At 37.3% G+C, this 16,386-nt stretch overlaps 1 long non-coding RNA gene across 1 annotated transcript in view; it reads left to right on the top strand.

The window, feature by feature from the left end:
• The window catches only part of LOC127222204 (uncharacterized), a 485,138-nt gene that overhangs the window by 203,686 nt on the left and 265,066 nt on the right, over positions 1 to 16,386 (top strand). The gene's annotated exons all lie outside the window — the stretch shown is intronic.

The raw sequence follows: 16,386 nt of genomic DNA, 5'->3' as shown, positions 1-16,386 counted from the left end.
TGTAATTGGGATGCAAAATGAAATTTAAAAGAATATTAGAAAGGGAGGGCAATTTGAACTTACTCCTGTCTTCAAAGTTTCATCTTTTCTTACTGGGGAAAATTTACAGAATTCTTTGGAAAGAGTGTAATTTTCTTGAGGAACATTTGTATAGTCATGACCTTAATTAATTTTCCCAAGTGAGTTTTCTCTTCAGCATTTGCCACCTTTAATTTTTTTTTTTTTTTGTTTGTTTAACAGCAAACATTCTTACTAGGTAATATGATACCTCAGTGTTTTCTGATTAGCAGTTAGTTACCTGAAGTTAAGTGCTAGCACTTTTTCATGTAACAAGTACGATGGGAGAGGTCATTCTGTATGTTTCTCATACTGGTTAATAATAAAGCACTGTTGGCCAATAGGAAAGGAAGATAGGAGGGACTAGGAGACAAGGAGCAAATAGGAAGTAGTAAGGAGGAGTCAAGATGGAGAGTCTGGAGAAAGCAGTATGCTGCCGGCTCCCCGGTAAGAGAAATACATAGATCAACAGAAATGGGTTAATAATTAAGGCAGAGCTAGCCGATAAAAAACAAGTAACAGGGCCAACAGCATTGTAACAAATACAGAGTCTCTATGTGTTAATTGGGGCTGGCGCGGCAACAGGACAAGACCGGGAGGCGGCAGGCGGAAAAACCGTACTCGTTACATTTTCATGTACCTGTTGTGTGTTGGTGTGTTTCTCTTTTGAAATATTTGTGTAGACCTTTCCTCATTGTGTAATTGGATTTAACTGTTTTCCTAATTGTGTTGATAATTAATGTTTGGAGTCCTTAAAATTTTAGCATATAAATTTCATGTCAGATACATAATCTGAAATATTTTCTCCCAGTATGTATATTTTCTCTATACTCTGCTCTTTACCAATTTTCTCCTAACCTATCTCATGTTCCAGAAAAGTTCCTTAAAACACAAAGTAAATAACTCAAAAAAGCTTCAGGAAATATTGAAAGTGACCAGATTACCTAGATTCCTCCATCCAGGGGTAAGAAATAAAGACTGTTCAGAGTCACTTTCAGACAAGCCAAGCTGCAAAGATTGCTTTCAAACAAGCAGAGACCTGCAGAGCTACCCTGAAGGAGTCAGATCAACTGAAACTTCTAGTAAGGATTTTATCCATCCATGTTGAGCTGACTGTAGGCTCCACAGTGTGCTCCATCTTCCCAAATTTTGGGAGTTGCCATCCATGCATTGGTGATGTAATTGTCATTTAGTCATTTCTGTACCTGTAAGTAACCTGTGACTCATATTCTTGTAAGTGACCACAATAGAAAATATTGGTTGCCAAGTTGTAATTTGGTAGTATCTGTACTTTGGCTTGTCCTGGGCTCCCCATCTTTAGTGATTTGATGTCTGTGATGCATCTCCTCAGAAAAGGTCTGTCACACAACATTCTGCTGATTATTTAATTTTCTGTGAAGAACAAATTATACTTAGCTGGTCGTAGCCATGTCAAAGTTAAAGGTACTGCTGTGACTTGTCACAGTTACTGTATTTATTTTTAGCTGCACCTGATTAGGGAGAAGAGGTACAAAGCAGAATACATTGATCAAATGTGGGAAAAAAAGCAAGTTATTATTTTCCATTTTATTAAAATATATATTGTAGAACTGATTGTAGAGTTACATTTATTTAATATAACACAGGAGAAGGAGGGCCACAAGGGTGATGCCAGCCTGGGTTGTACAAATAAAAAACATTAAAAAATTCAACAGTAATATTAAGTATAGTCCTGAAGGTGGACTGTAGCATAGACCCTACTAGGATTTGTATTGATGCTCTAAGATCTGAAAGCTAAAGTACTTTAAGATATTTTATAAAACACAAAAGTCTACAGTATGGTAACTAAAACATTAAGGTTACTCATTACAAAGCAACTGGGGACTGCAGATAATAATTATAAGTAAAGGAATACTTGCTGTTTTTGATATCAAGTCTTTGGAATATCAGTATGAAAGGTAGGGTTTTTTTGTTGTTGTTGTTGTTCATTTGCTTTTGTTTTTCTTTCCTTTTCTTAATCAGTATATATGTATATTTCAGTATTTAAATGTGTGAGTATATTTTGAGTATATTATAAATATGTGGAAGTCAGAAGAAAATCTTGATTTTCCATCCCCTGCCTTCCATCTTGTTTAAATCAGGCATCTCTTGTTCTTCTCTTCATACTCCAGACTAGCTATTCCTGTCAGTACCTCCAGGGTTGTCATGGGAATGCCAGGATTGCACAATAAACACACTAAATATCCCCCCTAAATTTATATTCTAAATGTCCAGTAATGTCATGAATTTGCATGGTTTTCCCCTTAAACCCTTTCTCTGGTTCAAGAGTCACAGTTTTTAATAGTTACTTTTATGCCACTCTGAATACAACACTTGATAGAAACAATTTGGAAGATGTATTTTGGCTTACAACTTTCAAGGTTTAAAGTCCATCTTGCTGTGGCAAGCATGGCAAAACATCTCCATTCATAACATGTGTTAGAGATTGATTAGATTATTGAAGATCAAGACAGAGAGAATGAGGCTGGAGTATGTTCTGAGTAACCTCAAATGCATGGCTCTATGGACCTGCTTCTTTTACTGATGTCATATTACAAATGCGTCATGTTAATCTAAACAGAGCCCCAAATCAAGAACAATCATTTAATACCTGAGCCTCTAGGGTACAATTCATACACAAACCATGAGTATCTGTTTAGTGCACACAAGCTGTTTTAAGAAATTGTATCAGGTAGACCTTGAGTGAATCACAATTTGTGTAAGGCAGAATTTGTCTTACTCACTGGTACAATCAGGGTAGCACCATCTGGGATAATGTTATAAATGGTCACATAAAAATATTTTTGCCCCTAGATCTATGAATATATTCTTCACTTTCAGTGGTAAACATTCCTAGAAATTGCATGATTAGGTCAAAATTTAGATAAACTATTTCACTTTTAACATGATGATTTTTCTTGTTTGTGTCAGATATGTAGGATATCCAGTGTGACATGACTTGAGAGGAAAGTGGTATTTAACTCAGATTTGAGAAGAAAAAGTTAGTCTTTTACATTTCATAAATGTCAACAAAAGCTAAGACCTTTGCTTCAGAAAATCATGGCCTTTATAACTCCAGTTGAAGCCAGCAATCTGCTGAGGATACATGGATGAGCTAAGGGGATATTGCACATGTATTGTGTTTTTGCCACAGCTAATGAACCCTCGGTCCAGAGGATATCTGGAAAGCTTACCCAGCATTTGAATTAGAAAAAAAAATGTATCTGATACAGGATGGAGTCTTTCATTTGTTCAAAAGATGGATTTTATCTCTCGCACTAATTTCATGTGTGTGTTTTAATTTTAGGAAGAGGGGTTAGTGTGTGCAGCCTCTGCAGTTTCTACATTTTCCAGCTATTCTTTCTCCCCTGCCATACTTGGAATTACTGTTTTATAATACTCATCTCCTCCTGTCATTGAGTGACATTTTCATATTCTGTCGTCACATAATATACTCACAAGGACAGTATTCATGGTGGAATTGTGTTATTTGTCTTTTGCTGTTTTAATTCACAGTCTTGTGATATTTCAGGTAGTCTGATAGGCTATCTTTGAATTAATGGCTATCTACATTGTGTCATGACAGGTACTTGCAGAATGAATTTGAAATACCATCTCATAATTGTAGTGAGATAGTCCTTCTGTGGCACTGACCAAGCCCATTTGGGGGTGGAGCCATGGGCGGAAGTGACCTGTGGAAGGAAGTTGGAGGGAGAGCCAGGAAAAGCTTTCTTGTTGGTGTGACTCAGACAGGAGAGGATCGGGTGGAATTTCCTGGTGTTCATCTGTCTAGGTTGTAAGTCTATTTGTTTATCCTGATCCTTATTTAACCAGGATATCAGGTGTCAGAAGTAGGATTAGGATTTTCACTGGACCTGGGTTTCACCCAGGTGGCAGACGCCGCTCCCCTCCCCCACCTTCCCCAAGGGGCAGGGTTTAACCAGATGGACTCACCACAGCTTTGGGACATTTGCCTCTTCCTTATGGCAAAGCATATCTTTGCCACCAAAGCAGACCTGAGAAGGCACTCACCGCTTTGCATTCACGCAGAGCCACTCAGCACCCGCCTTGCTTGTGCGTTTTCCTGCCCTTAATCTTGTATTCCAGCAATTCTAAAAGTCTCCTTTTAACAAAATTTCGCTTGCCATAGTTTGTTAAGAGCTATTCTATAGGGACCGGAATCAGAAGGATCGTCTGCTGCCAGACGATGTTTGGCGGTACTCTTCTAGGCAGAACCAGGATCAGACGGGCCTCGGTGGCTAGGCGCTATTTGGTGGCACACACCAGGCGTAACTACCACAAGCTGAGATCTACAACTAAAAGTATCAAAGGTCCAGGATAGCAGAATTACACCTAAGGTAATTGTAACATCCTTTGCAATTTAAGCTGATATAAAATCTGAGACCAATTGTTCCATAACTATAGCAGACAATTTTACAATGCAGAACTTTAGGAATTAATTTACTTCACATATAGAAGGGATTTTAGAACAAACTTATGACTGGACCAATATGTACTTTTATTTTGTAATAGCAATGGGTTTCATCATTAACATGATATTCTTAAAGAAATGGTTTGAGGTTACAGCAAACAATAAGAAACTTGTACAAACCATAGGAGACTTAGTAACAAGGATTCAAAACATTGAAAATTATAAAATTCAAAGCATAAAAAGTATAAAAAGAAAGGTTCAAAATATTAAAGATGGCATTGGAGAGCTGACAGGTAGAATTTGTTTCATGTCAGATACTTCAATAACCAGAACAGAAACAATGCAATGCTTTAATACACTAGCAGAAACAGCTCGTTCCTGGTTGGAAGAAGCTACTAATAAGTTTAAAAAACTGGAACATCAGATAGAAAGACTAGATGATAGAATCACTTCCATGTCTGAGGATAATGACAAGCTAGCAGATAGAACATTCTTTCTGGAAGACAGTTTACATGCCATTCAGATAATATCTAAGGATGAGAAGGTTAAAAACATGGAATCATTTGTAGTTGGAGAAAGTAAGAAACTGACTGATACAATGAAATCTCTAGAAAGTTATTTGATTCAAGAAGTTTAGACACTCAAAGAAACAATGGTGAATAGATTTCAGGCTTTAGAAGACCTTCAGACTGATACATCAGAAGAGGAACTACAGGTAACAGGGCATGAAAAAGACTTAAAATTTTCCACACCATTTAGGATCAGGGGAGCTTTCCCTGTATCTGTTAATAAAAAACCAGCAACGAGAAAACACCCAAAAGGTGTCGTTGCATATCAGTGGGAACAAATACATATGAAAGATTTAAAAGGTATAAAGGAAGCAATAGTCTCTTATGGCATACACTCACCTTATGTGAAGCAATTAGTAAAATCATGGACAAGAAATAACAAGGTAACTCCTAAGGATTGGGATCAATTAATATCAGCTGTCCTTAAAAACTCCTCTCAATTAGAATAGAGGGATTTATGGAGAGAGAAAACAAAAGCTCTTAAACTTCAGGGCTTAAAGAATGGTTATAAAGCTCCCCAAGATAAAATTCTTGGTGAGGGTCTCTATGCTGACCCAAAAACCCAAGCTGCCTATGATGAGCATATCTTGTCTCTATGCAATACAACAGCTTTAAATGCTTGGGATAAGGTTCATGAATTATTCATACCAAAATAAGACAAGGACCTAGAGAACGCGTTAGTGTCTTTCTAAAAAGATTATCTAGGGCAGTACAATTAGAGGTAGCAGACATAGATGCTAGGCGAATACTCATAGAATCTTTAGCTTATGAGAATGTGAATCCTCAATGCAAACAGGTGCTTTGGCCTTTAAAAATGCGATCAGCACCCTTGGATGAATGGGTCCTATATACAGACAACATTTAGTATAATGACAATAAGACTGAAACATGGGTAGGAGAAGCCATATCTAAAGTTCAGAGAAGACATCAAGAAAACAGAGTTCCTTACTATGGTGGCTTCGAAGCTTGGGTAGGAGAAGCCATCTCCAAAGGTTTGAAGAGATATCAATATGTCAGATGTTATAACTATGGTAAGATAAGACATCTAAAAAGAAATTGTAGACAAAGCTTCCCTAGAAATAACACTCCCAGGAATGAATCAAACAGAAGGCCTCAGCCTCCTGAATTATGTAGAAGGTTTGGCAAAGGCAGACACTGGACAAATGAATGTAGATTGACCAGAGACAAGCAAAGAAACCCTTTACCATTGGGAAACTCCTTGGGGGGCCTCTCGAAGGCCCCCACGTCACAGGTGGTCCGAACATTCCCAGTCACAGTGGAAGACAATCTCCCACAGGACAATTAGAAAATTCTGTGCCTATTATAAAAACTCATACTGCTCTGGATGACAAACTAGTGACAGAAGTTGAATCAAAGACGACAGAAAAAAAAATAAAAAACGTATATTTTGGCAAACCGCTAAAAATAGTCATAGGCCTAGATTGATAGTTAAGATAAATAATAGACTGTTTGACGGTCTCCTGGACACAGGGGTGGATGTAACTATCATATCTAATAAATCTTGGCCTCGAAGATGGCCATTTAAAGTTTGAGAATAGGTTGAGATCATTTCGGCCCCAAGACCTCTAATCATTCATGAGTGTCGTCATCAGGCACCTTAACCTGCGTTTGGTTCATCCTGCGGCGCCAGTTCTGTTGAGAATTTTGGTTGCTAAAAATTTTTCTTCCTACAGGATCCGTTGGAGCAATCATCGTCCCATTTCAAAAGGAAATAATCTTAAGATAACGACGCCCCCTTTCCCTATCCTTGGAATTTTGGATAATAGTCATCGTCTTTGGGTTGGTTTTAGTTATTTAGGGTTGGGTATGGAAGGTGATGCTTACACTCGGGTTTATCTTTTAGACAGGAATAGGGAATGGTTGGGAAAGGTATGGTTTTTATGGGATATAGGTAGATTAGCCTATTTTCTTGAGAATTTGAGTAAGAATGAGATAGTATTTTACAGCTTACATTGTTATGTATTCTTATGTGGTAAGCTATGTAAAATTAAGTTTATATTTTGTTATATTGTGTTAAATCTTTCCACTTACAATGTTTTATGCACATTATTTTTACCATATTCTATGTATGTATACTTTTCTTGTATTCAAGACATTTTGTATATTGATACAATTTGGGATATTTATCTTTCTGCCCTTTATAGTTCTACCTCTTGTCTTGACACTTATACTCTACCTCTATTTTAGGGATTTACATGTATGTATATGTAAATAGTTATATTGTTTAAGTATTTGTTCCTACTTTACTCAGAAAAGTTTTAATCAGTCTTTTAGCTAAATTCCTGAGTATTACAGATTATCTTCACTCATGTTTCCTGTACCTATGAGAGTCAGATATAGATGCTTAATCTTCAATCGCTTCATAGACATGCAGAACATGGCATTTAAATGTTTTAATATTAGTACTCCATTGACATGAGACACTGTTGCTCCTGACAGCACCGTACACTTTCCCAAAAAATATGTTGGACACTCTTGTTGCTCCTGCTGGAGTTCATTCTCACCTCAGCTAATGGCCTGTTGGGCAAAGAATTGCCCCCACCTTGAACACTGATTTGGACATGCAGTCCTATATGCTTGCAGGAGACAAATAGAGAAGACAGCTTGACCTTGCCAAGTCAGGGTAAGACAGCCATTCTACCTCCCTGCTTTTGTTGTGGTCTGTCAAGTTCTCTTGGCCTTAGCCAAAACTGGGTGTACCAACGTTGCTGTGAGACCTAGGGTGACTGTTCAGGTGGCTTGCTGTTTCTGTCCTTGCTGCACCTTTTGAAAGTTGTCCATCCACACTTCCTGTCTACTCTAGTATTGTTATTTTCCTTCTCAGGTCTTGATGAGGTTGAAGATTAAACTATCACAACTATTATTCTCTCTTCCTAGTTAGATATATTAGATACTAGACTTATGTTTTCCAGCTTAGGACAACTCTATTGTAAACTCCATTATGCCTTCACCCTAGGACTAGATAGATAGGTCATTTTGTTCTCGATTTTCCTTTTCTTAGATCACACTTGTTATTCACTGTTTTATATATAGTTTTGTATTAAGCCTAAATCTTTTCTTTAGACTAAAAGGGGAATTGTAGTGAGATAGTCCTTTTTTTGGCACTGACTATGCCCATTGGGGGGGTGGAGCCATGGGCGGAAGTGACCTGTGGAAGGAAGTCGGAGGGAAAGCCAGGAAAAGCTCTATTGCTAGTGTGACTCAGACAGGAGAGGATCGGGTTGAATTTCCTGGTGTTCATCTGTCTAGGTTGTAAGTTATTTCTCCCTGAATAAACATCTATTCGGCCTATTTGTTTATCCTGATCCTTATTTAACCGCGATACATAATATAATATATATTGATACCAACACTAGTCATTTATTTTTAGTAATTCTAGAGGCTGGAATAGAGAGAATGCAGATGTAATCCAAGGCATAACTGATGAATATTGAAGTTTCTTTATCTTTTCCTGGTTTCTATCAGTCTACTCATAGGATGAAGATTAAATATTCCCTCTCATGTCCCTTGTTATAAGGACACTAATCACTTGTACAAAAGCACCATTATTAGGGCACAATTACCACCCAAAGGCACTTTTTTCCAATGGTCATTACATTGAGAATTAGAATTTTATTGCTTAAGATTTTTATTGTCCATTCATTCTATAACAAAAGCTTGCCCCACTTACGGCTTTAATGTAATTACATTTGTAAGAACCCTATTCCCAGTCAAGTAACATGAGGTGTAAAAAAGTAGCACATCATTATTTTCTCCTGTAGAGCATAATTTTCTCTATAGTAACCACAAATCAAATATGAGAATCAAGAGATAATATCAGTCTTTACTATTTTGCTATGTATTATATTTCCTATGCCTCTTCAACCTTCAAAAACAATTCTTAGGTTGGAATAAAAAATAAACCCCAATCATTGTCATGATCCTTTTGTTCTATATACATATGTTGAATACATTGATTAGTGTTTATATATAATGTCAAATAGTGTTGTATTCATTTATTGATATTACTTAAACTACTAAAAGCAAACACAGTATATCCAAGTTTCATGTCTCATTTTATGCAACTCAATTTTGAGACATGTCATGAATGCCCTAGTATCCTTGTCTTTTGAAAATTTCTCTCTGTGTGTCTTTTTCTGTCTCTGTATATGTTTGTTTCTCTCTTTTCCCCTTTACTCACTCCCATACCCATTCCCACTCACCATATTTCTGTATCATCAGATTCAATTCATAGTAGACCAAAAATATTTTAGAAAGATCCTTTAATATGTAACATAAACATACTGGTATGTTCCCTTGGCATTATTCCATGAAGTCTAGAGAATAATTATGTCCATATTATTGTTGTTGCATTATATGCTGTAAGTAACAATATAGGTTAAAGTGTATGAGAGGGTATGTATAAATAATATATACAACTACTAAATATTTTATATTACATACATCAGTATGCATACATTTTTTATTATCTGTAAGAAATGGTGGACCCAGGCCTGCATAACCCTAAGGAATAAGGGGTGCACTAAGATGAAGGGCATTCATCTACCCTAAAAACACTCAAAAATATATTTAAATCGAACTTTAATGTACTTTTATCTGCATTCTTAGACAGAAGATATTGTAACAACAATACTTTTAACATAAAATTTTCTCCTTAAATTACATATATTATGGATACATTCTTATTCCTTAGTAAAGTCCTTTGTGATTAATAAAAGACAGGAGAAATTCTTCTAATTTCCTCTATTCTTTGTCACGTATATTTTATTTGTATCATTTGATGATTACTGAGAACTTCAGGATACCCCTAAGTATTAAAGAAGTTATTATTGAGAACAAAATGCTTGTAAACATGCTTTCATGAAGTTTGTGATCATTGTGTAAACTTAAAGAGAAGTGTGCTCTTTTCCATGGGTCCAAGTAAGTTCTCACCATTGAATAAGAGATTCTGGTTCTTATGGTGACTTTAGTTGTTCAACTTTGATCTGGAATACAAAAAAAGCAGCCAAAGATGAACAAACATTTAAAAATAGTATCTAAAATAAGTATATAAACTGAACTTTCTTGACAAAGATATTGTGATCCTACACCCTCAGTAGGTGATGGTTTCTATAAGGAGGTTATGATACAAGGCAAATTGCTCATACTTTGAAGTGACTAATATATATTCAAAAATATGTTCTAGTAAAGATTACTGTAGAGTTGTGATTGTAGAGGCACATAAAGATGACACCTAGTTTCATACTGCCCCCCAAAAAAGGAGTCTGGTATTATTAAGTCAGGGTAAGGTCATAGAGCAGAGCAGAGCATATCTTAAATTATTCCTGTTACAAATGCTACCAATTATTAGTACACACATTTTACCAAACTAAATAATTACATTACCAGGAAATCATAATCTTGTCTAGTTAAATAATTTAAAAGTTACTAGAAATAATAAAGAACATATGTATCTAATGTAGTTTTATGAAATTAAAATTTATTTACTCTCAATTTGTCATATTTTTAGTAAAATTTTATTTTCTCCATAATTTGCTTAATTTATTTTTATTTTACATATCAACCCCAGTTCCAACTCCCTCCCTCCATCCCTCCCAGTCTTCCTCTCTCCCCCATCACATGCAACCCGAAGATCCCAAGATTCGCCCCACCACTACACATGTAGGGTGATGCCATCCAGGAGGAGTCATCTAATTCTGTCAAGTCATTTGAAGTATGGACTAAGGCTTCTCTCCTGGCTCTAGGTTAAGAGAGTATCCCTCCATGGGGCAAGTCCTTTTTTTAACCAGGAATAAATCCTGTTTCTACTGTCTGAGGTCCATTAGACTGCTCAGGCCCTCTAGCTGAGACCCATGTTCAGGGGATCTGAAATAGTCCCATGCTGGGTTCCCAGCTATCAGTCTGGGGGCCCGTTAACTCCTCTTTGTTCAGGTCAGCTGCCTCTATGTGTGTCTACAATCTGGTTTTGTCCTCTCTCTCTGCATCTGGATTATAGTTGAACTCAGTGTTTAGTTGTGGGTGTTTGCTTCTGTTTCCAACAAGTACTAGATGAGGGCTCCATTATGGTGGATACGTTAATCATTGATCTCACTATCCAGGAATGGCATTTATGGTACCTTTCAACTGCTGCTCAAATTGTTAGTTGGGGTCAGTCTTGTAGTTCTCTGGACATTTCTCTAGAGTCAGTTTTCTCTTCAAGCCTATAATGACTTCTTCTTTTATGCTCTCTCTCTCTCTCCCTCCCTCTCTCTCTTTCTGTCTCTCTCTTTTTATTTTTCTCTCATCTATTCCTCCCCTAACACAATCTTCCTAGTCCCCATGCTTTCCTCTCCTCCCATTCATTTTCTCCTAGTTCCCTCTCCAATCACTGTCACTCCCCCCCCCCACTTCCCATGTGCTTTGTAGAACTTGTCCCTTCCCCCTTCTGTGAGGGACCTTATATGAATCTCTTATATTCACATTGTATCCTAGATCTTCTGGTGGTATGAAGTATAGGCTGGTGATCCTTTGCTCTATTTCTAAAATTAATATGTGAATGAGCACATACCAGTTCCTCTTTTTGTGACTGGGTTACCTCATTCAAGATGGTTTCTTCAAGTGCCATCCACTTGCCTGTGAATTTCAAGATCCCATTGTTGTTTTCTGCATAGTAGTATTCCATTACGTAGATGTGCCACATCTTCTTTATCCATTTTTCAGGTGAGGGGCATATAGGTTGCTTCTGGGTTCTTGCTATTACAAATAATGCTGCTATGAATATAATTGAGCACATGTCTTTGTTGCATGGATATGGATAATTTGGGTATATGCCTAACAGGGGGATTGCCGGGTCCTGTGGTAAACTAATTCCCATTTTCCTGAGGAACCACCATACTGACCTCCAAAATGGCTGTACATATTTGACAAGGAGGAGTGTTCCCCTTTCTCCACATCCTCTCCAGCATAAGTTGTCATTGGTGTTTCTAATTTTAGCCATTCTGGCAGGAATAAGATGGTATCTCAACGTTGTTTTGATTTGCATTTCCCAGACTGCTAAGGATGTTGAGCACTTTCTTTTTATTTATTTATTTATATTTTTTATATAACCAAGTCCATTTAAATGAAAACAAACATTCATAGACAATATTTGGGAATTTGGGTATCGTTCTTTCCAAACTAGTTCCTGCTGGTAAAGGGCACTGGCATGGGGGATTCTAAGAATATGCAGAAATCCTGGCTGTAGTCTGTAATGCTGCTTTGTCCAGCTGTTTTGATTGTAGGATCACCTGGTACTTTGTTTTAGGCAGTCTGGATTGATCAAACCACATTAGTCTGGAAGGAATCCAAAGCTTTTCATTTTCTATGGAAACAAAAATAGAAATCCTTTTCCCCAGTAACTTGTCCTTCAACTTAAATTTTGGAGTCAAAGCATTTTTTTAATTTAATTTATTAATTTACAGGTCCATCCCAGTTCCCTCTCCCTCCCTTTCTCCTTTGCTCCCTCCCTCCCTTTTACCCTCTCTGCCCTCTCACATGCACCCTAACCACCCACCCCTCCCATCTACCCACCCCAATTCCATATGTAGTGGAATGCCATCCAGTTGGAGTCATGTAGATCTGACAGTTCATGTGAAGTAGGGACTAGGGCTTCTTGCAGAATTATTTGTAATAGCAAGAACCTGGAAGCAACCTAGATGCCCCTCAGTTGAAGAATGAATAATGAAGATGTGGCACATCTACACAATGGAATACTACACTGCAGAAAAAAATAATGGTATCTTGAAATTCGCAGGCAAGTGGATGGCACTTGAAGAAACCATCCTGAATGAGGCAACCCAGTCACAAAAAGATGAAAATAGTATGTACTCAGTCATATATGGATTTTAGACCTAGATCAAAGGATCACCAGCATATAATTCACACCAGCAGAGGAACTAGGATACAATGTGTATTCTAAGCGATTCATATAAATTCCCTCACAGAACAGGGAAGGGACAAGTCCCCCAGACCGCAGTGGAAGGCGGGGGGCAGCAAATGGAGAGAGAAGTAGGAGAAAATGAGGGGAGGAAAGGAAAACAAGTGCGACCAGGAAAGAAAGAGAAAGAGAGGGAGGGAAAGAGAGAGAGAGAGAGAGAGAGAGAGAGAGAGAGAGAGAGAAAGAACATAAAAGAGCGAGCCAATATTGGTTTGAAGATAAAATTGAACACTAAGAAAGGTCTAGAGAACTACAAGCCTGCTGCCAACTAACAATCTGGGCTTCTGTGGAAAGGCTACCATAAATGCCCTTCCAGGATAGTGAGATCATCAACTAACTTAACCATGGAACCCTCAACTACTGCCTGTTGGAAACAGAAGCAAACACCCATACATAATCACTGAGTTGAAGTAGAATCCAGATGCAGATGGAGAGGACAAGACCAGGCAGCAGAAATACATAAAGATAGCTTACCTGAACAAGGAGGAGCTAACTGGCCACCAGACTGATAGATGGGAAGCCAGCATGGGACTGACTGTGTATGGGTCTCAGCCAGAAGGACTGAGCAGTCTAAAGGACCTCAGACAGTGGAGCCAGGATGTATCTCTGGTGCACAAAAGGACCTTGCGAACACATCCCCCATGGAGGAATAACTGCCTTAACCTGTTGAGCACTTTCTTAAGTGTCTTTCAGCCTTTTTGATTTCCTCTATTGAAAATTCTGTCCTAGTTCTGTACCCTATTTATTAATAGGATTTTTTTTGGTGTTTTGTTGAATAGTTTCTTGAGTTCTTTTTATATTTTGATTATCAGCCCTTTGCTGGATGTAGGATTGGTGAAAATCTTTTCCCAGTCTGTGGGCTGTCATTTGTTCTTGTCCACTGTGTCCTTTGCCTTACAGAAGCTTCTAAGTTTGAGGAAGTCCCATATATTAATTTTTGATTTCTGTGTCTGTGCTACTGGAGTTAGGTTCAGGAAGTGGTCTCCTATACCAATTTGCTCAAGGATACGTTCCCCCTTTCTCTTATAAGAGGTCCAGTGTAGCTGGATTTATGTTGAGGTCCTTGATCTATTTGGACTGGAGTTTTGTGCATGGCAATAGATATGGGTCTATCTGCAGTCTTCTACACACCATCATCCAATTTTCCAGCACCATTTGTTGAAGATGCTTTCCTCACCCATTGTATACTTTTAGCTGTTTTGTCAAAAATCAGTTATTCTTAGGTGTGTAGTTAATATTAGGATTTTCAATTCGATTTCTATGGTCTCCTTGTTTATTTTCTGCCGATACCAGATTGTTTTCAGAACTATTCCTCTTTAATTGTGCTTTATGTTGGGGATGGTGATGCCTCCTGAAGTCCTTTTATTGTTGTTTTGGCTATGCTGGCTCTTTTGTTTTTGTATATAAATTTGATTATTATACTTTCAAGGTCAGTGTAGAATTGTGCTGTGATTTTATTGGGGATTGCATGGAATCTGTAGATTGCTTTTTACAAGTTCACTAGAGTCTTTTCGTTTTCTGGTGTCTTCTCCTTAATTTCTTTCTTTAAAGACACAAAGTTCTTATTATACAGGTCTTTCACTTGTTTGGTAAGAATTACCCCAAGATAATTTATGTTGTTTGTGGCTATTGTAAATGGTGATGTTTCTCTGATATCTTTCTCAGCCACTTTGTCGTCTATATAAAGTATGGCTACTGATTTTTTTTTTTTTTTTTTTTTTTTTTTTTTAGTTTATCTTGTATCCTGTTAGTTTGCTGAAAGTGTTTATCCACTGTAGAGTTCCCTAGTAGAATTTTTTGATTCGCTTATGTAAATTACATATCATCTGAAAATAGAGACTGTTTGACTTCTTCCTTTCCAATTTGGATCCCCTTGATCTCCTTTTGTTGTCTTATAGCTTTATCTAGAACTTCAAGTATAATATTGAAGAGATATGGAGAGAGAGGAACCCTTGTCTTGTTCCTCATATTAGAGGGATTCCTTGATTTCCTTAAGCTATTCTCCATTCAGTTTGATGTTGGCTGTTGGTTTACTCTATATTGCTCTTATTATGTTTATGTATGTTTCTGTTATCCCTGATCTCTCCTACACCTTTATCAGGAAATGGTGTTGAATTTTGTTAAAGGCTTATCAGCATCTAGGGAGCTGATCATATAGTTTTACTTTTCCAGGTTGTTTATTTGGTGGATCATGTTGATAGATTTTTATATGTTAAACAATCCCTGCAACCGAGGGAGGGATGAAGCCTACTTTGTCATGGTGGATGATTTATTTTATATGTTCTTGGATTGGTTTGCAGTGATAGGCAGATCTAGCCTGGGCCTGGCTCTCTCCATCTGAGGCCTCTTTATCAGAGGCCCAGTGATGGGGGCCTCGTCTATGGCCATACACCACCCTGACCACGCCTGATCTCATCTGAAATATGTATTTCTTCTAATTGGTGTACAAAGTGCAATTTTAAATCCCATTTCACATTTTCAAAGTTTGTACTTTATTTTGAAGTTACCATGTTGATGATAATGTAGTTTTTCAACATTAATAACTTGAAGCTTCTTTCAAGCAGTATTAGCTATATTTATTTCTCATGTGTTGTTCTGGTTAAGATTTCATATGATACTTGCCAAGAGAAAACATTTGAATCTCTAATTCTCCCTCATTATCAAAATAATATTTTTAACTTGCAATTTTTATTTTTATTTTGAGGCAAGGACTCATGTTTCCCAGTATAGCCTAACCCACTAAATAGCCAAGGATGAGGGTTTCAGTCTTCAAGGTGAGCTGCACAGGCTACAACTCACAATTTTTGACATTAGTGGCATTTCACTGCACCTTCTATTCATGTGGTGTCAGGACTTGAACCTAGAGCTTCATGCTTTCTATGCAAGCACTTTACCAACTCAGTTACATCCCCAACCTGATATATTCAGCCTGTCTTTATTCCCCATCCTGCAGTACTATGGATTCACCCCAGAGCCATGTACTAATGGAATATTTTGTACTCTAGTCAGTCAGCTACAGCAAACAAGGCATATGCTACTTAAACTTTGTCTCTTATATAGCAATGAACAGAAAATGCCTCATGACTAATGTGTCAGAGACATCAGGCCTCTCAGAACCCTAATTATTTCATTATATCATTATTTTATCTTTTATTTTTCATAAAATGTTTTGTGAATCTCCAAATACTACTATGAAAATCTCACTTTTATTTGTTCCATCCTCTTACCTCATTTTGCAAAGGCATTTGTTTAGGTACTTGCCAATTATAATCAACCATTTTTATCCTACTCTAATCATGAAAGTGATTATTCTAATATGTCACAAGTAATACATT

This window comes from Phodopus roborovskii, unplaced genomic scaffold, assembly GCF_943737965.1.
Source record: "Phodopus roborovskii unplaced genomic scaffold, PHOROB, whole genome shotgun sequence".
Classification (NCBI taxonomy): domain Eukaryota; kingdom Metazoa; phylum Chordata; class Mammalia; order Rodentia; family Cricetidae; genus Phodopus; species Phodopus roborovskii.
Note: the sequence above shows the minus strand (reverse complement) of the source record. Positions and strands in the feature narration are given on the sequence as shown.